Source organism: Stigmatopora nigra, chromosome 5 (assembly GCF_051989575.1).
Source record: "Stigmatopora nigra isolate UIUO_SnigA chromosome 5, RoL_Snig_1.1, whole genome shotgun sequence".
Taxonomy (NCBI): domain Eukaryota; kingdom Metazoa; phylum Chordata; class Actinopteri; order Syngnathiformes; family Syngnathidae; genus Stigmatopora; species Stigmatopora nigra.
The window spans coordinates 8756610-8780856 of NC_135512.1; the positions used below are offsets into that span (position 1 = coordinate 8756610).

The following is a 24247-nucleotide window of genomic DNA, read 5'->3' on the forward strand; positions in this document are numbered from 1 at the left end:
GATAATGGTGGGTGATTTTGGACTGGCCGCAGCCAGCCCCAGTGGACTAACATACCATCCAATTTCTCATGTGGCTCAAAACCTGGCTCTCAACCTTGAATTGTAACAGGAACAATGCTTATTGGTTCCTTCCTAAAATATTTGCACATGATTGACATCTCAGGCACACATGACCAGTCACAGGACTGTGACTGACCCTTTTTAAATTAGAGCTCTGTTGCTGGTGACTGGCAAAGGTTTTGGTTTAAGGTTTCAGAGCACAATTAACAAAGCTTCTTGTAAGCAGCAAGCTTCGTTTGCCCACTAACTCATTTAAATTGGATGACCTTTAATATTACTTATTCAGTCTATGCGCGACCTTGACCCACATATTTATATGTTCATACAAAAGTTTATTCAAAAATAGAGCAAACCGATTTGCATCAAAGGATGTGTGCAAGAAAAAAAATATATACAGCAGCAAATATGAATATATAAAGTCTGTCACAATAGTCAGTTGAATTTTCCAAAGCACACAAGTGGCCGGGCTTCACATAACTGCAAGTTTTTGGCCTTTGGCTTCCTTGGAAAAAAAATAAGTTAACCAGTAGTAACATACATACACTATGAATACTACTGAAAAGGTCATTTGTTTGCATAATGTTAGTCAATGAATGTGTATGGGTTGCAAGGATTTGAAAGGTTGTAGTATTCTCCAAATCGAGGTACGGTGAAAATTTACAAGCAGAGCTATTGGGATACTCAGCTAAAAAGAAGCTCGAATTCGATGCAGTACTGACATGTCACAACCAACCTAAAAAATATTGCAGAGTGGGCATAAAATATATTGGAATCACTGAATAAGAGAAAGGCAAGAATAATCTGATGTTAGTCTCAGTCAGTCAATGTCCCACTTCACCGACCATCATTCAGTCAAACATGCCGCTACGACTTTGTGTGTGTGGCGGTGGGGATTAGTGACTCTGTGCGACACCTCAACAGACCTATACAGTAGTGCCCAGGCAAAACATGCAATCCTTCTCTTGCCTTAATATTTCACAGCATTTGACTTGAATCAGATTAGTAAATTTTATCAACAGCAATATATGATTACAAATTTAACAATATGTGGTGTACCAGTCAATAGCAACTGGCCGGTGCATGAGAAATCCCAGTCAACAAATTCAGACCACACCGCAAATCCCACCCTTTAGAATGACTTTGGTTCAACCCAATGTAAGAAAGTCATCTGATAAGTAAAAATAGTGTTCACTAGTTAGACATTAATTTTAAGTAATTACAATATATACAAATAATCCAATGCCAATGTTGTCTTTTTAAAAAAAAAAATGCATGCTTGAATTGTTTTAACTCTTTCTTTTTGCATGATAAAGAGCAGCTGGATCTCCCAAAGGATAGTTCTCCACAATACCTCCACATCATTTCTCCTGGTAGTCACGGTTCAAATTGGTCAAGGTTTTTGAAGTGGTCTCCTTGGATATCCAACTCTAATAGCAGACTTTCAATCAAAAGAAGGCCTGTCTCACGACACAGGCGAGTTGTTTAATATTTATGTAGCCATGGGCAACCATGCCACTTGAAGACTTGACCTTACTTCTCTACCTCCACAAGGACTTGCCCTGTTTTGCACTGCTTGACCTGGGCTTTCTTTGGGTTAGCAATTGGTCTCTTCAGGTTTATTTATTATTTACGTAGTGAGTTAGTTGGTGTTTTTGAGAAAAAAACTGTAAAATGTAAAATTAAACTTAACTTTTATTAAACTTCATATGTTTTACAAAGTTAAAATGACAGTTGTTCAAGTTTATTTGGAATTAGATTAAACCTTTAATATTAGTATTCCATATCTTGGAAATTTGAGGTCAAACAGTTGATCCCAGATAGGTTACTTAATTAAAATTAAAATAAATTCTAGTTTTAGGGTCATTGACCATTGTGAACGCATAAGTTTGGTATATCTTGACAGGCCTATTATTATTTTTTTTGAATTCTGAATTAAACAACCTTAAGGCATTCAAATTTCTCATGAACCCAAATTGTCCAACTATGTCCAAATTATAGTGACAAACTCGTTGCTTTTATGGTTAATTTAAATGTAAATGTATCAATGGAAGACTGTCTTGAGCGTTTAAACATGTTTGTTAAATACCCTCTTTTAATTAAATGACCAAGGCATGCCACCTATGCGACTGAAATCGATGATAGGAAAAACAAAGGCTTAAAATACTTCAGTCTAGGTCAAGCAATCAATAAACACTTATTTGCCTTTTCTACTAGTCTAATTAAAATAGAGTCAAGAACGGTGGCATAGGGTAGTAATCAACCTTTGCCGAACTATTGCCATTTTTTTTTCTTAAAATAGGTGTAGAGTAGATCATCAAATCAACCATCAATAGATGATCTCATGATTGTGCTCATATTTAAGTTATTTAATCACCCAGTCTGTTCGAAATGCTGTGCTTCACCTTAAAAGAATCCAGGACTTATAATTGACCCAGCAGACAGGAAGTAATTAAAAAGAAGTCAAACACAGGAGAAGCCTTAAGATCAAATTTGAGCGAAAAAGCCAGTTTCAGCATGGCTGTGTTGGGCTCTGGATTACACAACTGTCAGAAAACCTAACTGCTAAGAGAGTGCAGTGCATAAACAAATCATTGTGTTGCGGCGTAAACATCCTACACCTTCTACCTTCTTTAATCAAACAAGTTGAGAACGTTTCAGTAGAAATCAGACTTTTTTTTGCTTTTTCTCAGGTGGCCTGGTGAATGGGGCACATGTTGTTTTAAATAAGAGCAGGAGGCCAAAGGATGTACATGAAGAATGTCCATTCAAATGTTTTGTATGGAAACTTAGGCAAGTGGAAACAGATGTGCTTCGCTTGTGACCTATAAAAAAATGATATATAGTCTCTAGTAATATAGTTCAACAGAGGCCAGCAGTTCCAATTTGCTTCATTTTGCCGTCCAATAAGTCTGTCTGGAGGAAAAATTGACATATTTTTCAAAAGATGTAGCATTTTCACAGTAAATGCTGTTCTCTTCTCAGTGTGTTTTAAAATGATTGAGCGAGACTCCCATTTAGTCACAAGTGTAAGACTTGGGAGAGGAAAAAAGACAAGCGTTCTGTGAAGAAGAAAAAAAATGGAGCTATCATGATTATAATTCATCAAGCTCATGTATCATAATCAGGAATTATAAAACATTGGCCAACAAATGAGAACATCTGCAAGGTTTTATCCTCTTGCAAGTCTTTAGAAAAAAAATCTGAAATAATAAACCAGATTTTTTTTTTTTGCCAGGCTGTTACTATTCAATTATCTCCAGATTTGAGGATCAGTATCCAATTGTTACCACACGACTTGCAGTATTTGTAAGACTGCAATGTCAGGCCAACAACAGTAATGTAGCAATCGGATGCACTAAAATAAATAAAGAAAAACTCACAACAAAAATGACTACCACCTGAGGAATCTGGGGAAATGCTGCTTACCCAAACACAATCTACTTTTTGCTAACAAAATTAGTAATACTCAAAGAAATCATGCCTCTGACACACTGGTTAATTAGTCACAGATGACATCAGATTGACAGATGGACAAATGACCTCATTGGTTCTCTATTCATGACCTCACTTTAATCAACTTGTGTGGGAAAAGGAGTTCATATTTTACCTATGACCAATGACTATGGGTGGGCATTATACAAAATCTCCTTGATTGCCAATGGAGATATTAAGCCATGTACAGTTTTAGAGGGATAATATAAAATCAAATTTAAAAGGGTGGAAAAATCTCTCCCTGTATGTTTTATTTCAGTGACTATTGTAGTAAACTATATTAACAGGATCTGGTAATGCTGTCTTACTGAAAGTCTATATGGATGCTGCTCAAGTTTGCTCTGTTCTTTTTCTCTTTGATTGGGGCAATAAATGTATAGAGACAACATTCTGCCACATTTACATTATGCATGGGTAACTCACAAATTTATTGGTGAACTGCAACTTTGCTGCCTGTATAGGATTTTTTTTCCCACTTCGAGTTATATACATGCCCACGGCATTTTATTCCATTAAATGGACTCTTGTGCTTTTTAAAATAATATTGTAGTACAGCATCACATTATTCAATGTTGGGCACTCAGCATCCATTTCTGCCAGATCATGTGGATGAATCCCTCCATCTGTGTTCCTCTCATGAGGTTTCTTGTTTTTACCCCTAAATTGGGTTATTTCTAAATCCTTTATTTTGCATGAAACTGTGGGCTTTTCAAGACCTTTGACATTATTTTGCGAGATAATCTGAAAAAAATCCATTGACTTCATTACATACAGTTCTAAAGAAGCTGGGTAAAATTGTCTGACTGGTCTATTGTGCAAAAAAAAAACTAATTTCACCTGTGCTGACCATATTCCAAATCAACTTTCTTACTGAACTGTGCAGGGGATAATCTGTCTACGTTAATACTCTCTCATTTGGGAAGGAAACAACTTCAATTGTTCTCCCTAATGAAGATGAATACTGGACTGCAAAGACAGAGGACAATTTGTGACCTCAGAAGTCCCTTTAGAGGTCAATAATCTTCCAGAATAATTGCCTAAAATTTAATTGAGGCAAAATCTTACTTATGCATTCATCAATGTGGACAGACATTCCTGCCTTCAATTTGGGATTCCGATTAATTTGACCAAATTAAAAGGTCCCGCTTTGTTCAAGTATAAAGGAACACAATTATAACTTTTGAGTACATATAGCTTATTTCCATAAAACATTACTGTTCCAAACAGGCAGATCCCAAAGGGTTTAGAAATAAATGATACAAGCTACAGATGCTTAAGAAAATAACCAAGTCTACCAAGTTTTGCCAAAGGTTTTGCAAAATAAATACATGTGTGCTTCTAAAATGTGCACAGATGGACAAGTTAAATTATTTTCACTTTAAGTTAAAAGTCTGGAATGAGTCACCCTAATTATTGAACTTAATTATTCCAAAAGAACACAATCAAATCGTTTGCTTGATTAGTTGTGTCTTCTTGAAGAGAGCAAATGATTCCAACGGTGGAAATCGACATGTAAAGAAGGGCATCTCTTCATTTCTGAGGACAAAGGACTAAATTGTTCTGTCCCAATTTCTCAAGAGATACTTTGTAATCATGGCTAATTACTGTTGCGTTGTAAATTGCGAACGGCATAGAAGTTGCTTTGAGAGTTGAAGAATGAGAACATAACACGTACACCTGTGTACATCACTTCAACAACAAATCTGCATCACTGCATTATTTAATATCAAATTCTAAAAGACTTATTTTACAAACTACTCTTGCAGTGTCATCACATCCAAAGTATCTGATTTTGCCCAGCTCACTGAGATTGATGAATTATTCAGTATATTGTATACTCGACAAACACATTATCATTAAGCGTACATGTGTTTAAATTATTTTAGTAACACTGGTACATTTACCAAGCACTTTCTCAAAAAACAAAATCCTGTGTGGTTCTCTTTGAGCCTTCCAAAGCTAATTATAGTTTTTCACTTTGTTTTGATACCGTTTGATACCGCTTGATACCGCAGTTGGACTAGTTTGGTGTCTTTGATTCACCATCTCAGAATATAGAACTGAAGCGAACCCCACTGAAAGTATCATTCAGGATGACACATTAAAATTGTCTTGCATAAATCTATGCATGTCTAAATAATATCCGGATTAATAAGAATAACATTCAACCACTGGAAACGACATAAAAATACACAAGCAATTTGTCGTTTTTCTGAGAATAATGTGGATTCTAAGAAGAATCTCTTGGTTTTTTTTTTGTTACTGTGCCTGCACACTCATGCTTTGACCGGCTGGCTGCAATAGTGTTTAATAATTGTGGAGATATTTGCTCATTCAAATGTGTCAGCATTTGTTCCCAAAAGCAAAACATTTGTGAGTGATGTTACGGTTAACAAAATAAAAAATACCTATCTGAAAGCTAAAGAATAAACCGAGTCAACATGATAAATACTGAAAATGTTCCAAAGGCAAAAAGCAAATGGAGAAGTGCACAGCAAACATCCATATTGCTGATGATGGCAAAGGCTGGCCGTGTTTAACCTAATGCCAGGATGTTTGATTAACTGTGTTAATCATTTTCCATCTGCACTGGGACCATGCCACTGCCTTTTGATTAAATTTTCACTAGTCTTGCATTGTTCATTAGATGTACCTACTTGTCATATAATTGACTGCCTTCAGGCATGGGAAACGTAAATTTTTATCTCTTGATGAAGAAGTGTTTTAATATTATGTCTCTTACTCTGTATTTGTCAAATTCGTGGAGAAATGCCCTGGTACTTCATTATTTTGAGAGGGCATAGGAAGCCACAAAATCTGACTTTACTTTGACTTTGTGGCCCAAATTGTAAAAATGAAGGGACTTTAGCATATGTTGTGTCCATGTTTTTAAGTATTTTTATATTTTACTAAATAGCATGATTTATTGTACATGAAAAAAATGGATGGACAGAGTTAGACTCCACAATGAGAGGACACTAAAATAAATACTGTATTTTTTTTAAATAAAACATTTGTGATATTTTTTGTGGTCATCTTTTAATAGAAACCTAGTGACACATTTCCGATGAGATTAGTGAAAGATGAACAATTGCTGAAATTTATGATTTAAGTTATGCTCTTGTGTGTCCTTACTGCACACATATTTTTGTACTTTTGCATAACATCATACGATAGATGCATGAATATTACCTTTTCATTATGGGGTCTCAATGCCACCCCCTTATAATTACTTCACAGTTGAAGTGAATGAAATCATAAAGTTATCAGCCTTCAATAAGAACTCAAACCTGCAGCGATAATGACGCTTGACTGAAGTGACAGTTCCATGCTGTTTTCTTCCTGGGGTTAAGGGGGTGTGACTCCTGGCTGTTTAACATCATAATTCTGTCTGGCATGTAATACAGCCTTGTTTGTATGGGCCCTAACACACAAGCACATCAATTTGTATGCATATGTGTCACACTGTGACAGAGACTGATTCCTTAGGTACAAACTTGAAGAAATGAAGCTGTACCACTTGACTGAATGTAGATCACTACTTTGAAAATTCCGGTCACGTTATTATACTTCTTCTTAGCGTTGTTACAATATTTTAATCTTAGAGCGTCTGTGTGAATAAATCATTTGATGAAAACAAATCTTCAATTTGAAATCTACTCTCTGTAGGAAATGGAATGCTTTACATGGTTCCAAAAGGACGCCCGTGATGTACTAGTAATGTCATAGCTGCCTATCGTCACTAGTATTCTCACTGTCAAGTCTGCAAAGGAAAGAGAATGAGTCAAACAACTACGTACTTGTACATGTCTTATTCATTGTGGTTACAGCATCCTAGCTACTTCTGTTTCGAAGATGCGACATTGGGAACGTGATAATGTTTTAGTCCATTTTTGTATCAGTATTTATTCATAAATACTGAATAAAACTTGATTAAATAATTCAGGAAGTGGATAGCAATTATAACTCAATGCAGACACAAGCCACCTTATTTTATTATGTTTTACCTTAGCTGGAGTAACAACTCCCTGTGGCTTTTGGAATTTCGCTATGCACACAAAACTATCTATACTTCCTGTACTTTATCAGCCTTTCTAAAAGGAGCACCAATTTCTAATAGTTTGGGGAAAAAAACAGTTGAATAAATTGGCAAATGATTGAGTTGCCATGAGAAAGTTAACATTTGTGTGTGGGTGGTTCTCCCTAAATTAGGAGCATGAACCCTCAGGTCACTGGTTTGTCATGGTAAACATAAGCTGTTGGAATTAAGTTCACAAGCTTTTCAAGAAAGGCCACAATGTGGCAAAGGCTCAGCAACCATTGCATTCTTGTGTGTCTTACGATTAAGACCCAGTGAATACCTCGGCTGCATTGGTCATGTGGTCAATGAGAAGGCACCAATGGAAGCAGCTCAGACTTGAGCAAAGGCTGAGCACTTTGAAATGGACTCATTAAATCACAGCCGTTGCACTGAGAACAACGAAGCAAGGGTTCTGCTGTAGCCTTTGTATAATAGTATGAAAGAAAAATAGTTTAAAAATCAACAATCAATATTGTGGATAATGATTGGGTATTTGTCCGAATTAACGAGATAGTATAGACAGGGTAGTATTGAAAATGTGTCATTTTCCTCCAAGTTGAGTACAAAAATAACTTCTACAAAATAGTTTGTTATTACGTTGCTGTGTTCTTTTAAAAGAATTTCCCAGAAAAAAAACATTTTATTCCATGTTGAAGGAAACTATCTGACACTTGCCAAATTCAGTTCAACTTTAACAACTTGTTAAGCAATATTTCATTACAGTTTCATCATCTCTTAATTCAATATGACAAGCGATAAAATACTAAGTGTGAAATCACAATGCCACTTGATCTCATACTGTGTGGCATCACAGAAAGAGAGCGTGTTTGAATGGTTTGGCTATTAAAATATAATAATACTCTTACTCTCCTCATAATACAGTCCCCTACTGCTGCAACAGTGTTACAGCATTGCTAGCACCATGCGACTAGATTGGATTAGGGAGATGCCCAACTGTGCATTGGAGTCCAGACTTCCCACCAGTCATAATTCTCATGTAAATTCCTGTCCTCGACAGCACAAGCAAGAAAATATAAAATTACTAATGATAAACATTAAAGTAGTAATTGTATTATTTAGAATTTCACTTTTAAAAGCTGGAATTCTAGTTTGTGGTTGTTTTTCATAATGATTTACTACTTTGCCAGACATTTACATAAAGCTTTTTACTTAAGTCAAGCGGGGTCACCCTGAATCAGTGGCCAGCCAATCGTAGGGCACATGGAGATGGACAACCATTCACGAATAAACTCATTGATTGGGACAAGTTAGTGTTTAACTAGACTCATTTTCATGTTTATGGGATGTGTGAAGAACCCGGAGTACCTGAAGAAAATCCACGCAAGCCCCAGCAGACCATGCAAACTTCACACAGTGAGAACGCACCTGGAATCAAACACACAACCCCAGAACTGTGAGTCTGACGCGCTATCCACTCGGTCAGTGGGCCACCGGGCACAATGTTATTAAACTTAATTGTTTTACAAGTAATCATCAAAGAGATTGAGGGCTTGTGAAAGCAGAGAACTGTCAGGCCCACGGCTGGACATGTGAGTTGCAGGATCGGCTCGCTCGTTTTACTGTTGGTACTGTTTTTTCGCGATTTTTGATTACAGTGTACTGATCTCTTTGTCTCAGAACCTTGTTTTCACCTCTCACTCCCTGCACCCAACGTTATAGACACCGTGGCTTATGACCCCGCACCTGTTTCACTGTCGGCCTTGTTCCACATCTAGTGCCCCGGCTGTCTATGCAACAGACTGTCTTCGTATATCTAATTTTAAATTAATATGATTTTACACCCAATTCTCACCATTCATTTTAAAGTTTTCGGGCCAAAACAAGCTCTCTGTTAAAATGAAAAAAACTAACATTTTTGATATTGTTTTCAAATCATTTGGAATCCAGTGGTTCCCAGGAGATAGTCTCTCTCGCATGTCCTGATGTGACGCTGGCCTACTTCTGTTGGGACATGCCCAGAGCACTACACCATCCTAATCAGATTCCTGAGCCACGACATCTGACTCCTGTCGATACGCGGGAGCAGCATTTGGACCCTACACCCCTTCTGGATGACCGAGTGTTTCACCCTAAGTTTAAATGTTCCTTAAAATGAAATCTGGGTCCCATGAGATCCCCCAAAAGAATGTCCAAGTCACATACTTGTTCTGAATCCTCTTCACCATGTAGTTTATTCAAACAGGGATATCATATACAAGAGAAGCAAGTCAGCTGCTTGTGTTATGTCCGGTGCTGTGTAATGGTTAAACTGGAATATGCCCTGTGGTGTCAGATAAATATATGCCATGGAACCTCATCCCTCTTGAACATACACATGCAAGTACGGTCTCACTAAACAACCCCCCCAGCACAGCTGTCTTTCTCCCTTGAGACCCTTGTGAGGGCCAACTGCGCAGCCACTGAAATGAGCTGTTAATCCTTATACAGGGTCTTGAGCATATTACAATGCACAAAGTCAGTCACTGTGGGAGCATGTGCTATCAGTGAACATGCATAAATATGAGCATTAAGGCACGTGTCAATCTGTTCAAGTACCAACTGCATAAAGCAGTTAGGATGCAGGATAAGGTGCAAATGATTTTTGTGACCCTTTGACATGACCTCTGAAGTTATTATATATATCTGCGCAAAGGCTTTTCAAAGTTCACCGCCAGTTCTCATATTGGCAAAATTGCATGTAAATCCAACAAGCATAGCAGTCTTTCTTTCATTGATGGAAAATCTTGATTGCAGCCCATTAAAGGGAAGTGAATGAAAGTATACTGTGTAATGTAAAGTATTACGATCATGGCTTCAGGGGCTCTGAGTAGTGAGTACGAATGAACTCATCACCTGATGCTGATGGACCACTGTTCATGCCCATTGTCATCTCTACCCTCATTAAACACACACACACACACACACACACACACACACACACACACACACACACACACACACACACACACACATGTTGCATTTTGTCCTCATTTCTTCCACTATTATTATTCTTTTCTATAAACCTGAGACTTGTATGAAATGAAAAAAGGAATGCTTTTACTTATTTTTATATAGTACTACAAATTTGAGGGAATTCAAACTCTTTGGTTATGCAGATTTGGCCTAAGAAATAATTTAGTTTGACTTTCAATCGTTCTTCCCTAACACCATCTCATCAAAGATGCTTCAATCAGGAATGGCATGGTAATTGAGTTTTATATTCTTAGAATTTAAGAAAATTCCAAATAAATAGACATGGAGATTCTGCCCAAGAACTAATGAAAAATGTTTAACTTTTAAGAGTCCTTACCAAACCTAATGTAATCAAATAATTGGCTATAATTGTGATAATTTAGGGAAAATTGACACGACCACAACTGGGATAAGGTGAGAGCTCTAATAAGAGAGCTCACAAATAGTCCAATTAAACAATTTAAAAATTTGAGTGAATATTATTTTGCATGATGATATCAAAGAGGCTATGAAGTGTTACATTTGTGACCTAAGACAGTTCTTGACATAGAGCTTTATCAAGCAAACTAATTGTAGCTTCACCACGCCTCTAAAATTGCATTGAAAAGAAAACCATTGTGAACTTGTCACTCGTGTCTATTGGAAAGAACAGTATAAGCTTTGTTAGACAGAAATGATGATACCGTTCTTGCACTGAAGCTCAGTATGTGTAAAGCTGGATCTAATTCTGAGGCCTAAAATACTTCTCTGTCACTAAGCATGAGAGACTGTCAGAAAAAAGGTATATTTCACTGAAAATGGAAAAGTAATCCAGAAGGACTTTCACTGCTTTGAATTCCGAACGCATGACTGTCGACAAGAATAACAAGGACAATTTTTCACTGCTACCTGTCCGTGACACACTGTCTTCATATCCGTCAGCATACCTCAGAATCAAATTGTCAGTTTTCATCCAGAGACCGCAACATAGTATGACAGGAAAAAACTTACAAAAGACTTGGTGTGGAGGCCATAAACATTTAGACATTCACACCTGAAAAAGGAAAACGTGGGCGAATGTTGTTCCGTAGCCAAAAGAAAAGGCTCAACTTCAATCAATCATCATAAAGAGAAGTTACTTGAGGATGGATGTATGCCTAACACATCTGGCGGAGACAATTGTGTACGTGATCAGCAATTACGCTAATGACAGTGCTGACATACATTGTGGTGTAAGGTTTAAGCGGGTGTGTCAGGGGGAGGCTCTAGAGGGGAGGGGATAGACAAAGTAGACAGGAGTTTGCTGAAAGCCCTTGTCGGAGACTCCTTGTGATGGCTTGTCAACAAAGCACTCCTGTTTCATACAGGCTGGAGTCTCAGGTAGTTCTGTTGGGCCATCTGAGTGCCTTGCGGTATTTCACCCGCTTCCGGAAACATTTACCTTTCCACAAAATTCTTCATCTGCTGTCCACCTTCTGTTCTATGGAAGTTTATTTAATGACTTAGGGCTCTTCCTGGCAACATGGAAAATCAATACTTGAAAAATGAGAATTTGTCTGTGAGTTTGCCATGATATGACATATCAAATATGGGCACACACATATATAATGGCATGCATTCTTCTTCCAAAGGAGAAGTTAAATCAAATGGTTCTCTCGGCTCATCTCAAACAGTTAAATTACAATTCAAAGTTGTCTTTGGCTCATCAACACAGTACGCAGTGGTAGAGGTATGGAGAACTGAAAGACTCAATGCTTTAAATATATGAGATCGGATCCTCATCCACCATTGTATTGTGTCTTGCAGCCCAAAACTTATTAGCCCACAGCCTTCTTTAACATTCTGACACATCCTGGCTTGCAGTCTCTAAATTACCTCCAGCAAAAAGGACCCTGGGGAAAAGTGACATTTCATTTATAACAAATTGGCAGCATCAATGAGTTGTGTTATTTTTTGTGATTTTAACTTCCAGAGGCCGACAATGAAGCTAAAATATCTTATGACGTGGCGACATTGAAACAATGATTAAAAAAAAAATCAAGTCATCCAAGTGCGGCGCCACCGTCAAGTTTGTCTGATAGTGCGAAGTTGTTTTTATTTGGTGCTGATCGACCATGGAAAACGAGATGTAATTATTTGAATTTCAAGCCAGGGTGGCGGGAAGGTGGGCTTCAGATTTGTGTCGTTATAGTCGCCATTCACTAGGTTGTCTGATGTGAAAAACATATATAAACATGAGATGGAATAGTTTAGCTCCAGGACCCAGTGACCCTTACGAAGAGAAGTTAGACAAAAGATAAATGAAAGAACCTGCACCCAACACTGGCATGATTACCACCCAATTTAATCAGGAATTATGACTTTATATACAAAAGTTGGCTGTATGTGTTTGTTTGAAATTGTGCTATTCACATTGAGTTTACTCGTCTTTCAAAAGTGGTTGTTTACCTTATGTTATGACGAGTGGCTTTTGAAATTGAATTTGGCCTGCTGAGTTGGATTCAATTTCATGCTGTGCTACAAGGAGGGATATTGAACCAAGGAGATGTGTATTTCTATTGGTAAGACAATGCAGACTTGATGAACATGAGTATACTTCTGTTGTTGTTTTTTGCCTTACACCATGGAAATATGCTACAATATCCACATAAAATAGAAGTATTTTCTCAGCAAAGTTTGTAGTTATTGTTTTCATTTTATTAATTTGTCTCAATGATTTTTATGTAAGCATTCACGTGTGTGTGTGTGTGTGTGTGTGTGTGTGTGTGAGTGTGTGTGTGAGAGAGAGAGTGTGTGTGTGTATGTAATTATGGGATATATCATCATCATTGATGGCTAGAACCTTTGAAATTAGAAATTAGCATTTTGCTAATTATGCTGACTGATGAGAATGCTGCAAAAGCATTTCATTTGAAAACCCACAAGGCCAACGATAATGCCTCTTACTTGACTTGTGGCTTGAAATGAATATAAATGTGGTATTGAACCATATGCATCTCCAAAGATATCAAAAGGGAAAATGTGATTGCCCAGATATTAAATTTGTAATGTTTTGGACATTCATATAGAACTTAAATTGTTTAGATTTGAGTCTGTGCAATTTGATAGATCGTCTGCAGCTCTTTCTGAAATGCATGACTTGGCCATTCAGGTCAATGTCATGAAGGTGCAGCCCAAAGAAGAGTTTAATGAATGTATAAAAGTGCTTTTCAACTGCTTTGCTCAAATATATGTTGTCGAGGGCCCCTAACCAGTCTGTTATCCACCAACACACCTAAATTAAATGATCAACTCATCGGCAAGTTGTCCAGAAGCTTGATAATGAGCTAATTATTTGAAAACAGACTGGATAGGAACCCTTGAGGACCAAAGTTGTAGACCCCTGGCTTAGATGGTAAATGGAGAGGACTTATTCGGCTCCTTTCTATATCATTACAGTGCATCAAAAGCTCTGTATACAGACTAACACTTACCCATTCACAGACATTCATACACAGTAGGCAACACTGCTGCTATGGAAGCCATTTCCATGTCAAAGCCTCTTTCACACATCAACCCTGCAAAAATACCATATCATATGGCCCACTATCTATCCACAATATATATTTTTTCAGACAGGCTGTATTTTGGAAGATTTACAGGCTCTTTCACTTTCAGACAGTGGTGGTTCGGCAATAGAGAATGATTATTATCAAAATTTAGGAGAAAAATAATACACGTTTCACAAACATTCATTCATTTAATATCCTCACGAGTGTCGGAGGGGGTGCTGGAGCCCATGCCAGCCAACGATGGGCACCAGGTGGGGGACACCCTGAACTGGTAAGAGAAAAACCATGTAAAGCCTTCCTGACTGTTTACTATAGCGTGCTTTGTTGTCGCACATTAATCACAAACGATGAGAAGTTAATCCAGAATAGACAAGATCTAACCATAGATATGTGCTCCATAAGGTTTTCTGTTTTATCATCATTTGAGTAATTTGTGAGTTTTTGCAAGATAAGTGGTTAAAGACCTTGGATAAAACCTGTCATCTCTGTAGAGGTGGCAGGCTGGCTCCACAAGACAGAGGGAAAAGAGGAAAAGAAGCAGAGCCGCGTTCTGCTCCTATGGTCAATAGGGACACGTGATGCATGTTATTGCATTAGCTGGTCGCCAATCGTATAATGAACTCTCGGACGGCGAGACAAGACAAAAGTATGCCCAGACACTTGGCCAGGGCAAAAGAAAAGCACATAGAATGTGATCGGTAGGATTAACAATGAAGAAGCCCCCAAGGAAAGCAGAGAAAGGACTTTTGCCAGAAAGAGATAGGGTGACTCTGGAGCTTAGCGTTGTCATGTTTTACTCAGTCATGACTGTGAGCAATGCCAAACAGATTAGCTTGTTTACCACAGGTTCTCATTTAAGAGATAAATCTTTAAATTTTGGATTTGGCCTGGAAAGGAAAACATTAGCATCCATGTCACAAGAGGTAGAAGGTTATGTAGAAGTGAATGAATGAATCCAAACGCAACAATAGGACAAAAATGCGGAGAAAAGAAATAATTTAAGCCTTTCAACTAACTTGCAAAAACACCATAAACACTGTGTGTTTGCCTACATCAGATGGAATTGGAAATAGATGCCGAAGCAACAGGTGGTATTTTACATTTGAGTCATTCATCATTTTCAGAAGTATTTGCAGCAAAGAAAATGGTCAAACAAAGAAAAGCAAAATCCAATGTGTGTGGCAAAGCCCGATTCAATTTCTGCGTACATTAAGCTTGTTTTTCCCAATAAACGCACACACTAAAATGGGCAGCCAAAACATGTAGAGAAGGCAAGACTGGGGAAAAGTGACATTTCATTTATCACAAATTGGCAGCATCAATGAGTTGTGTTATTTTTTTGTGATTTTAACTTTCAGAGGCTGACAATGAAGTTAAAATATCTTATGACGTGGCGACATTGAAACAATGATTTTAAAAAAATCAAGTCATCCAAGTGCGGCGCCACCGTCAAGTTTGTCTGATAGTGCGAAGTTGTTTTTATTTGGTGCTGATCGACCATGGAAAACGAGATGTAATTATTTGAATTTCAAGCCAGGGTGGCGGGAAGGAAGGCTTCAGATTCGTGTCGATATAGTTGCCATTCACTAGGTTGTCTGATGTGAAAAACATATACAAACATGAGATGGAATAGTTTAGCTCCAGGACCCCATGACCCTTACGAAGAGAAGTTAGACAAAAGATAAATGAAAGAACCTGCACCCAACACTGGCATGATTACCACCCAATTTAATCAGGAATTATGACTTTATATACAAAAGTTGGCTGTATGTGTTTGTTTGAAATTGTGCTATTCACATTGAGTTTACTCGTCTTTCAAAAGTGGTTGTTTACCTTATGTTATGACGAGTGGCTTTTGAAATTGAATTTGGCCTGCTGAGTTGGATTCAATTTCAGAATATCAGAATTTTTCTTCCAAATTATTAAACACAATTTGGCGAGGATGCATTTGTCTTTAAAAATATGTCTAGAGCCTTGGGCAAAAGATTAACAACTTGGACTGATGCCATTCACCCACAGGGTGATTCCGCTTTGACAAAGCACACCTGTTGCAGCATTTTGGTAAGTGAATTACACTTTAGGAAAACAAACTGAAAGTGCACCAAATGTATTTGTGAGAGTTTTTTTTAAATCTAAGAATAAACAAAAACAATTATAATGACAGCAATCTTAAGTACATCAATGGACCAATCATCCTTCTCACCTCACATTGTGGAGTTTATTCAAGTGTTGTCCCTTTCTCTCTCTTCTCGGGTGGTATCTGTAGGTTCCCGTGACCTTCTCAAGATCGCAGAGCTGCCAAATGTCAAAAATCTTATTTTAGTAGTAGGCAATGAGAATTTTCAGATTTTCTGACCCTTTTTCCAAGTGGCATTTAACAGCGATGCATACAAAATAAAGCTCAATATTATCAAATTGCCTAATGCTTTTAAAATAGTTACCTTTTTTTAATAGTGAATTCTTGCATAGAAATAAAACTGAATGTTTTGACAACATTCAGTAACATTTAAAACTTGTGTAGAACATGTCATTGTATTTCCAAATGACAAACCAAAAACAAAAACCTTTTGTATTTGTATTTTTGATGCAAAATCCATATTTAGAAGTTATGTAAAATAATGGTGTGGTAAACTAAGAAAGATTAATCTGTCAATCAGGATCTGGTGTTTTTTGTTTTGTTTTCTTTAAACGATATAATGTTATAAACTTTTAAAAATGTTAAATGCATCTCTGGTTTTATGTACAATACTTTTTTTTCTGACTTCCTTGTCCTTTTCTGAAGGTATAGAAGGACCTGAAAGTTTATAATCTGTTTTCTAATAATGTGTGTAGGCTACATGTAGACATGTAAACAACTGTGAATGTATATAAATGCATGTGTATGTGAGGGAAGACTTATAATGAAACAAAGTTCTGTCAATTAATGATTGCTGTAAACATAATATGATCAATATTTGTCTGTACGGCGCACGTCAGTTGAGGAGGATGAAGTATCTTTGTGGCACGCAGGTTTAATGGCTGTTATAGACAGTGTGAGGAGGGGGTGTTAAAGATTTGAGTGAGGTCTTTGTTGTAGCTCAGTGGAATTCATGCCTTTCACTCACTCTTCCTTTTGTTCTTGTCTATTACAGCGAGGGTGATGAGACTCCCCTGGGCATGTTAAGCTAGAGAAAGTCAATCTCGGTGGATAATGATCTTCAAGATACGTCAACAGTGTGTGATTTTGAGCATATTGGGGCATAAAAATAAATGTTAAAGGCAACACTCCCCTCCCCTAAAATAAAAGGAAAAGCAAAGACAAAATAAAGAAAAACAATTGGACTGTACATTTCACCACTGCTTCATACTGCGAGTACAATTCACTTGTTTGAAGTCCAGATATCGTAATTTTTTTTACAAATTAACTGATACACTGTTGTCAAAGAATATTCAAAAATAATTTATCATAAACAGATCCATTACTATTGAAATTATAAAAAAATATAAGGTTATGGATAAGAGTTCTTAAAACTAATGATGTAACACAGAGGAAAAGATCCGATAGAGGACAAATAACTCAATTGAAAACGATTATGTGCTGGAATACAAAATTGAAATTAGGTCAGAGAAGGATGGTACTCGCAAGGACATGAGATTTTACCGCACAAATTCAAACCGAAGCCAAAGCACCGGAGAGCCTGATATCAAAAGATCTTGCACTCCATTCACACTGAATGATAAATATCTTACTTCTACAATTCAATGCAACTCTACAAGCAATTGAAATACCAATAATTTATCTTTTTACTAGTGCACTTGTGACAATAACGGGGCCAACAAGGTCAGCTACAGAGTTACCCATTCAACACAAGTACATTTTACAGTGGTTTAGTCCCAAAACAACCCAATTCATTGGTGGAATCAAACATCCGCCGAAACATAAACATACTTCCTGAATTAAAATGAGGTTAATTTAGATCAGTGGGGTAATCTATTCACTGAAATATGTCATTTATATTTTTACTGCACAGTGCCATTAAACTTTATTGTTGACTTCTGCATATCCAGCTAAGGTTTGGCGGAAATCACAAATTGTCAGCTTGTTAGAAATGGGCATGAAAACCATTCTATACCATTTCTAATTTGCTGCTTTTGGCAGAAGGTGGTGGCGGTGTAAAATCGTACTTTGAGGGTTGTTTTACTTCCCAAGATGGGGCTGGGACAAACTTCCATTTCTTATCCAACAACTGATAACTACTACATCCTCTGTGACCCACTTTCTTACTAATGAGAGGCGATCACACTCTGGGTATAAATGTCTAGGGGGAAATACTGTCATTTCTTGGTTGTGGTTTATTGACCTTATGGGACAATCCAGGCATTCCTGCCAAGAAGAATGTGTATGAGTTAGAGGAAAAAACACAACAAACAACTGTAGGGCAATTTTTAATTGAACCAATGGGAACTGTGTGTTTGTGAGTCCAGATGCTTTATCTATAGACATTACAATACCATAAAAATGCAATACTAATCATTATTTGGTTGACATCTGGATATCATCCATTTTTAGCAGGACCAACAGTCTTTACTATAATATTTTGTGGAAGCCCATTGGCCACCTGGCTGCCCAATTCAACATCAGTAAACTCGTGAGCTATCACAGATATGGCTTCTATGATTTCAAAAACAAAAAAATTAAAGGCAACATCAAGCAATTACAAACTTGCTGAAAGGAATGTAATGTAGGGTTTTCATTTCAAGTATGAATTAATGAATCATGTTTTTGTGGAAATTGTTCTAAAACCGTTTTCAATGGTTAAGTTGACATTTTCTAATTTTAAAAGATGATTGTCGACCCTAAAAAGTTATAAGCAGTTATTTAATTATCAAATTTTGGAGGTAGTAAAGACATTGAAATATAGGCCCCCGTGCAAATCCCAGAATTAACATACTGTAGGTTGAGACTGACAGACAGAAACCTGTCATAATGAATCATGCATATTCAAGCCAGTGACCTAATTTAATAGGAAGGACAAAATGATGTTCTGTAAAAGCCATCTGAACTTAAACTCCCATTGATCAGAAATGGAAGGGATTTTTATCTGAATGATCAATGAACTACTGATGCACAACAAACAGACCTTCCTCTTATATTAGCATCATTTTGCTGTCAAATCATGAGTCAAAAGATGGGGAAAAAAGTTTTTTTTTGTTCTAATCGACAATGTCAAGCCAACCCTCCATGTGAGCCCAACTTTGAACACCCTTCCCCTGAATCATGAAGCAACATAGTGAAGTACACAAATGAAAAGTGTTTCATTCTTTCCAGACCATAAGTTAATAAAAAATCCACTCTGTTGGCACCAGACTGTCTGACACAAACTCAAATTGATTCATAATTGAGTTTGTATAGATTTTTATCCAGCTTTTGCTGGTTACATTAGGACTTGACTAGTCTCATTTTGCAGTGGAGTGTACAGCAAATTCAACCGCTGCGCCGGGATCACTGTGCAGTGTGCATTGCAATAGCTTTCCTTAAATAATAACAGGTTCTGAAGGACAATTTTGTTTCTTTTGACTCAATGTGTAGCCATTGAAGGATACATTTAGGGTCACCTTTTTTTTTGTACTGACAGCATTGGATTTGCATTTCACAATTAGCTGTCAAATGGGAGGCTCACTAACTGCTTAAAAGCTTTTGTTGAAAAAAATGCTATAGTACTTTAGAAGAGAGATGTTCAAAACATGCACAGAATGCTGTCAGCATTTGAACAAATGCACTGTTGAAATTCATTATTGGGTTTTCACATTATCTGAGGCTAATTTATTATTGTAGCTTTAAAATATCAATCCTTAGTCAAGTAAATATAATATTCATATAATATATTACATTTTGTAGATAAAAATGAAATCCACTTAAACTGGTTATCACAACATTATGAAGATAGTGTGTGGCAAGATCCAATTCACCCTCACTTGAGAGGTATGAAATTATAGTATTGGTGAAACAATGTAGTAACCTCTTCTTAAAAAAAACCCTAAAATAATGAGCAGGTTTTTGAGGAGTTATTTCTAAACATTATTGTTGGTCATGAAATGTAAACCATAATGTATTACCTGCCATTGACTGGCAACTAGTGGAGAGTCAAGGTGTCCCCTGCCAAACAGATCAGATAATAAAAATTACAAAATACTCTTATTGTAATAACTTTGCATTCATTCAGCAAGTGTATGACGTTCTACAGTGTGTACATGTTTTAATTTTAACATCCCATTACTTGCCTTGTACTACTAACCTAACTTTTGCTGCTGTCTCCTTCGGAGAACTCTGTTTTGTGGGGGAGGTTGACCATTCATCAGACATGACGGCCCATTTAGTCCTCAGTGGGGCTTGTCACTGAGGTCTCTACCCAGACCTGAGACATAGTCCATCTTCAGGCCGACAGCAAACCCCCCCTCTGCGATTGAAAGCGTGGATAAATGTAGGATTTACAGCCAACCTGCAACAGGCCAAACTCCTCCTAGGGGATCACATAAAACACTGAAGTAAACAGAGTGTGAGCAGTAACACATTTGTCTTTTATGGTTCAATGTACCAATAATGACGTTTGATTTTCTATTATCTTCAAATGAGAGACGAGATAAATCAAGCCCAATACTTTGATGTCCTGACCCATTGCTCTTCCACCCCTATAATGCTGAACTTCTATTCCCTGTCATGGAATTAGACATCTTGAAAAATCTACATTAGTTACGCCAGGGCCCCAAGGTGCTAATTATCTCTACCTAGTGAGCAATATCATCATCATAAAAAGGATGCTGTAAAGCTTATCTGTATGCAACGCTGCTACTTTTCATACCAAGAAGGACCCAAAACACGGCAAAGAAGCTCCTCGGTTGTAAACCCTATGCCAGCTACCATCACTTATACATCCTCTGTATAATACCTCTGTAAAAATAGCATGTGCATAATTTAAATAAGGGCACATGTGGTTTGCATTGACACCACTTCATTAAAATATTGAAATATTTCACATTCATTCGATACAATCCCCAGTGTCGTATATATTGGTTTTCCCTGGCAGTAGTTTGACACATTAATAAAGCACTACAATATAATTTATCTTGTAGAGATAATTAGCTATCCCATCCCTAAGAAGACGTACATGGTACATAAATTAGATTAATAAGGTATATGTGAGTTTAACATCTAAAAGCTCAAGCACTAACCTTGTCAAAATACTGTGATCCATTGGGAAAGGGAATGAATGGATTTATTAGACAGCAATATTTTAAATGGATGCATAATTCTATTATTAATGTTCATTTACCCTAATGTTTTGATACATATAAGACTTCAAATATTTTCTTTTCTGAATTTGAAATCTGAAATCCATCTTAGACTGGCTGTCAGATACCTGTTTAAGACTAGAGCATGAATGATTGTCCGTCTCCCCATGCCCTGCGATTGGCTGGCCACCAATTCAGGGTGTCCCCTCCCGTCTGGTGCACAAGGTCAGCTGGGATAGGCTCTTTCACCCCTTGCGACTTTTGTGAGGATAAGCAGCAGAAAATGAATGAATGAATATTTGACGGTGAAACATCTACCGAATCGTAGAATGGGACAAAAAAACGGAGTTCATGTGTAAACATATCTGAATGTCTTCCTGTTGTATGCAGTAGTGCTGATGGGATGATAAAGGTTTTGCTAAGTGCCTTGTTCCTTTTCCGTGACACTCCTGATTGGGAGTGAAGGAGAGTTAACAATGATGTAAAAGGACCTCTAACATAATTGTAGCAAGCTGCAGAACCCCCTTCTAAGATCAAATTTCTCCAGGGTTTGAGGGCAGTCATTTCCTGACCTAAAACAAACCAGCCAATCAGGATCAAACTCCATACTACGTTTTACACTATCATTATTTGGATTCTGTGAGACTTATTTAACAAGACAGTAAACTAGTTTTGATGATTGGCTTCCGAATATACACAATTTCTTTGAGAATATGTGCTGAAAACATGAACACAAGCTGAGGTCAAGTGAGTGCTGCATTTGTGAGTAACAGGCAGAAGCTCTTGTGGTTTGATTTTGGCAGTTTTTGTTATAGGTCGGTTTATTTTGTTCACAAACTTTGACTTGGACTCCCCAAAAAAATAACGTGGGACCAAAAGTTCATAATACCCAACGGGTCTGTGGTACAGATTTACTTACAAGGTCGAACAAGTGGTAGCTCATGATGAACACATGGCTATTTGGCAATGATGAATAACTTTCCATTAGTGTACAAGTATGAATAATGACAACCGTCAACTGAACCAACAGCAAAAGCTTGATTTTAACAGACTGTCAAAGGAAGCTTTGTTTAAGATTTGGATATGTCTGTGCTTTCTCAATGCACAGTTTCGAATGTCGCCACTGTTGTGCACTTAAATCTTTTTGTTTCAAAATGATGAGCCAGATAAAAAATAACTTCAACTACATACTTGAGCCCATGTCATTTCATATGAATTCTGCTACCAAGGAATAAACACAACACACTATATACTGTATATGGCAAAGGACATAAGAATTCAAAAGTAGTAGAATGCACTAGTGGGAAGCCTAAACTGGCATTAGGCACTTAGAACCCAAAAACAAAATGGCAGTAGATTCATATGAATGACATTGATTCTACTTTAACTTAACTCGAAATCTTTATACCTCCAAAATAACTTAATATACTGTACTCAAATAAAACACCATAAAAATAGATATCGGAAAGGAGAGGAAACTGAAAAACATCTATGAACTGTACATGCCCAGGGGCATAAATACATAAATAAATTCAAAACAGGGGAGGTTTCAATACTTGGAGTGCATTGAGAGTTACAGCACTTAATCCCCCCCAAATTTTGTTTAAATGAGAGCCATAAAACATGCGTGCCTTTCTTCCAAGGTACTCCTCACAACAATGAGTGTTTTCCTATGACTTCAACAATAAAAGATTTATCAAATACATTTTTTTGTCTGTACTATCTTCAAAGCATCCAAACAGCAATTATTTTCAATGTAAATAATAATTATGTGGTTGTAGAAAATATAAACAACAATTTTACAAAATTTCTCACAAAGGGTAATAATGTCTGTGGTTTCCTTTGAAAAAAAATCCATGTAGAGGCTTACTTACTTTTATTAATTGGCACCTGTACAGTATATTCACTCCAATTGTTATAATCAGGGTCATTAGCAGTAGTGTGACTTTCACACACCATTCATCCTAGATTTTTAACCATGAAATATGCCTCTTACTGGTATATGTTGCAGAAATTGGAGTAGGTTTTTCCTGACATGTGTTGTTTCCATGTAAAAAGTTCTTCCATCTTGCCAGTTTTAGCTCTAAAAGCAAGCAAAAAAGGACAATAACTATTTCCCTGCTTGATAGCATTTTTTGTGTGTAATTCACCATTTGTAGGAGGCACACTGCAAAACTGCGCTCCAAATTTAAAGTACTCAGTTACGTAAATATTTGAAGCAAAACAGATGGGTCTGAAACCAAAGGTCATGTTGTGGTATCACAAATGGACTTACAGTGCAGACATATGTGGCAGCTCTTAAGGGATTATGAGTCATTTTCTCTGTAGTGGCATCACAACGCGAATCGTTCTTACAATCTGCAGCGCTCGGCCTTCACACGGCACCTTGTCTGCGCATATAAATACAACCTACACCCACACAATTTATCTCCTCTAGAGGAGGATTCATCTATTCTGCACTGCCTGACACAGAAAAAGAATGCGTAATGGATAATTGGATGACATGCTTACATGAAACACAGACCTTCGTGGCTCCTATTAACTTTGAAATGTTTCTGAGAATTCCTCAACCTGGTTGTTAACGAACAGTGGGATTTCTAGGTGAAGAATTGAAAAAGTACAAAAGACAAAGTGGAAAAATTTGGGGCTATCTTTCAGTGGGTAAAGTTTACATTTCCCTAGGGTCTTTTAAGGTCTTGAAGCAAATCTTAACGGTAGTCTACATCAATAGGACATTTATGTTCGAATAATAGATTATTAGGTTAGGTTGAATATATTATTTGTTTTTTTTTCTCATTATGTATATAAAAAACAAATGTTCCATCAAATTTTGCTTCTACAA

At 37.0% G+C, this 24247-nt stretch overlaps 1 protein-coding gene across 2 annotated transcripts in view; it reads right to left on the reverse strand.

The window, feature by feature from the left end:
- adgrl2a (adhesion G protein-coupled receptor L2a) overlaps window positions 1-24247 on the reverse strand; it is a 163322-nt gene that overhangs the window by 76308 nt on the left and 62767 nt on the right. For both annotated transcript variants that reach the window (XM_077716758.1, XM_077716759.1), the window contains 4 exons: window positions 23402-23488; window positions 20412-20636; window positions 20233-20272; window positions 16340-16431 (listed from right to left, as the gene is read on the reverse strand). The gene's annotated coding sequence lies outside the window, so the exon portion shown is untranslated. The remainder of the gene's footprint in view (window positions 1-16339; window positions 16432-20232; window positions 20273-20411; window positions 20637-23401; window positions 23489-24247) is intronic.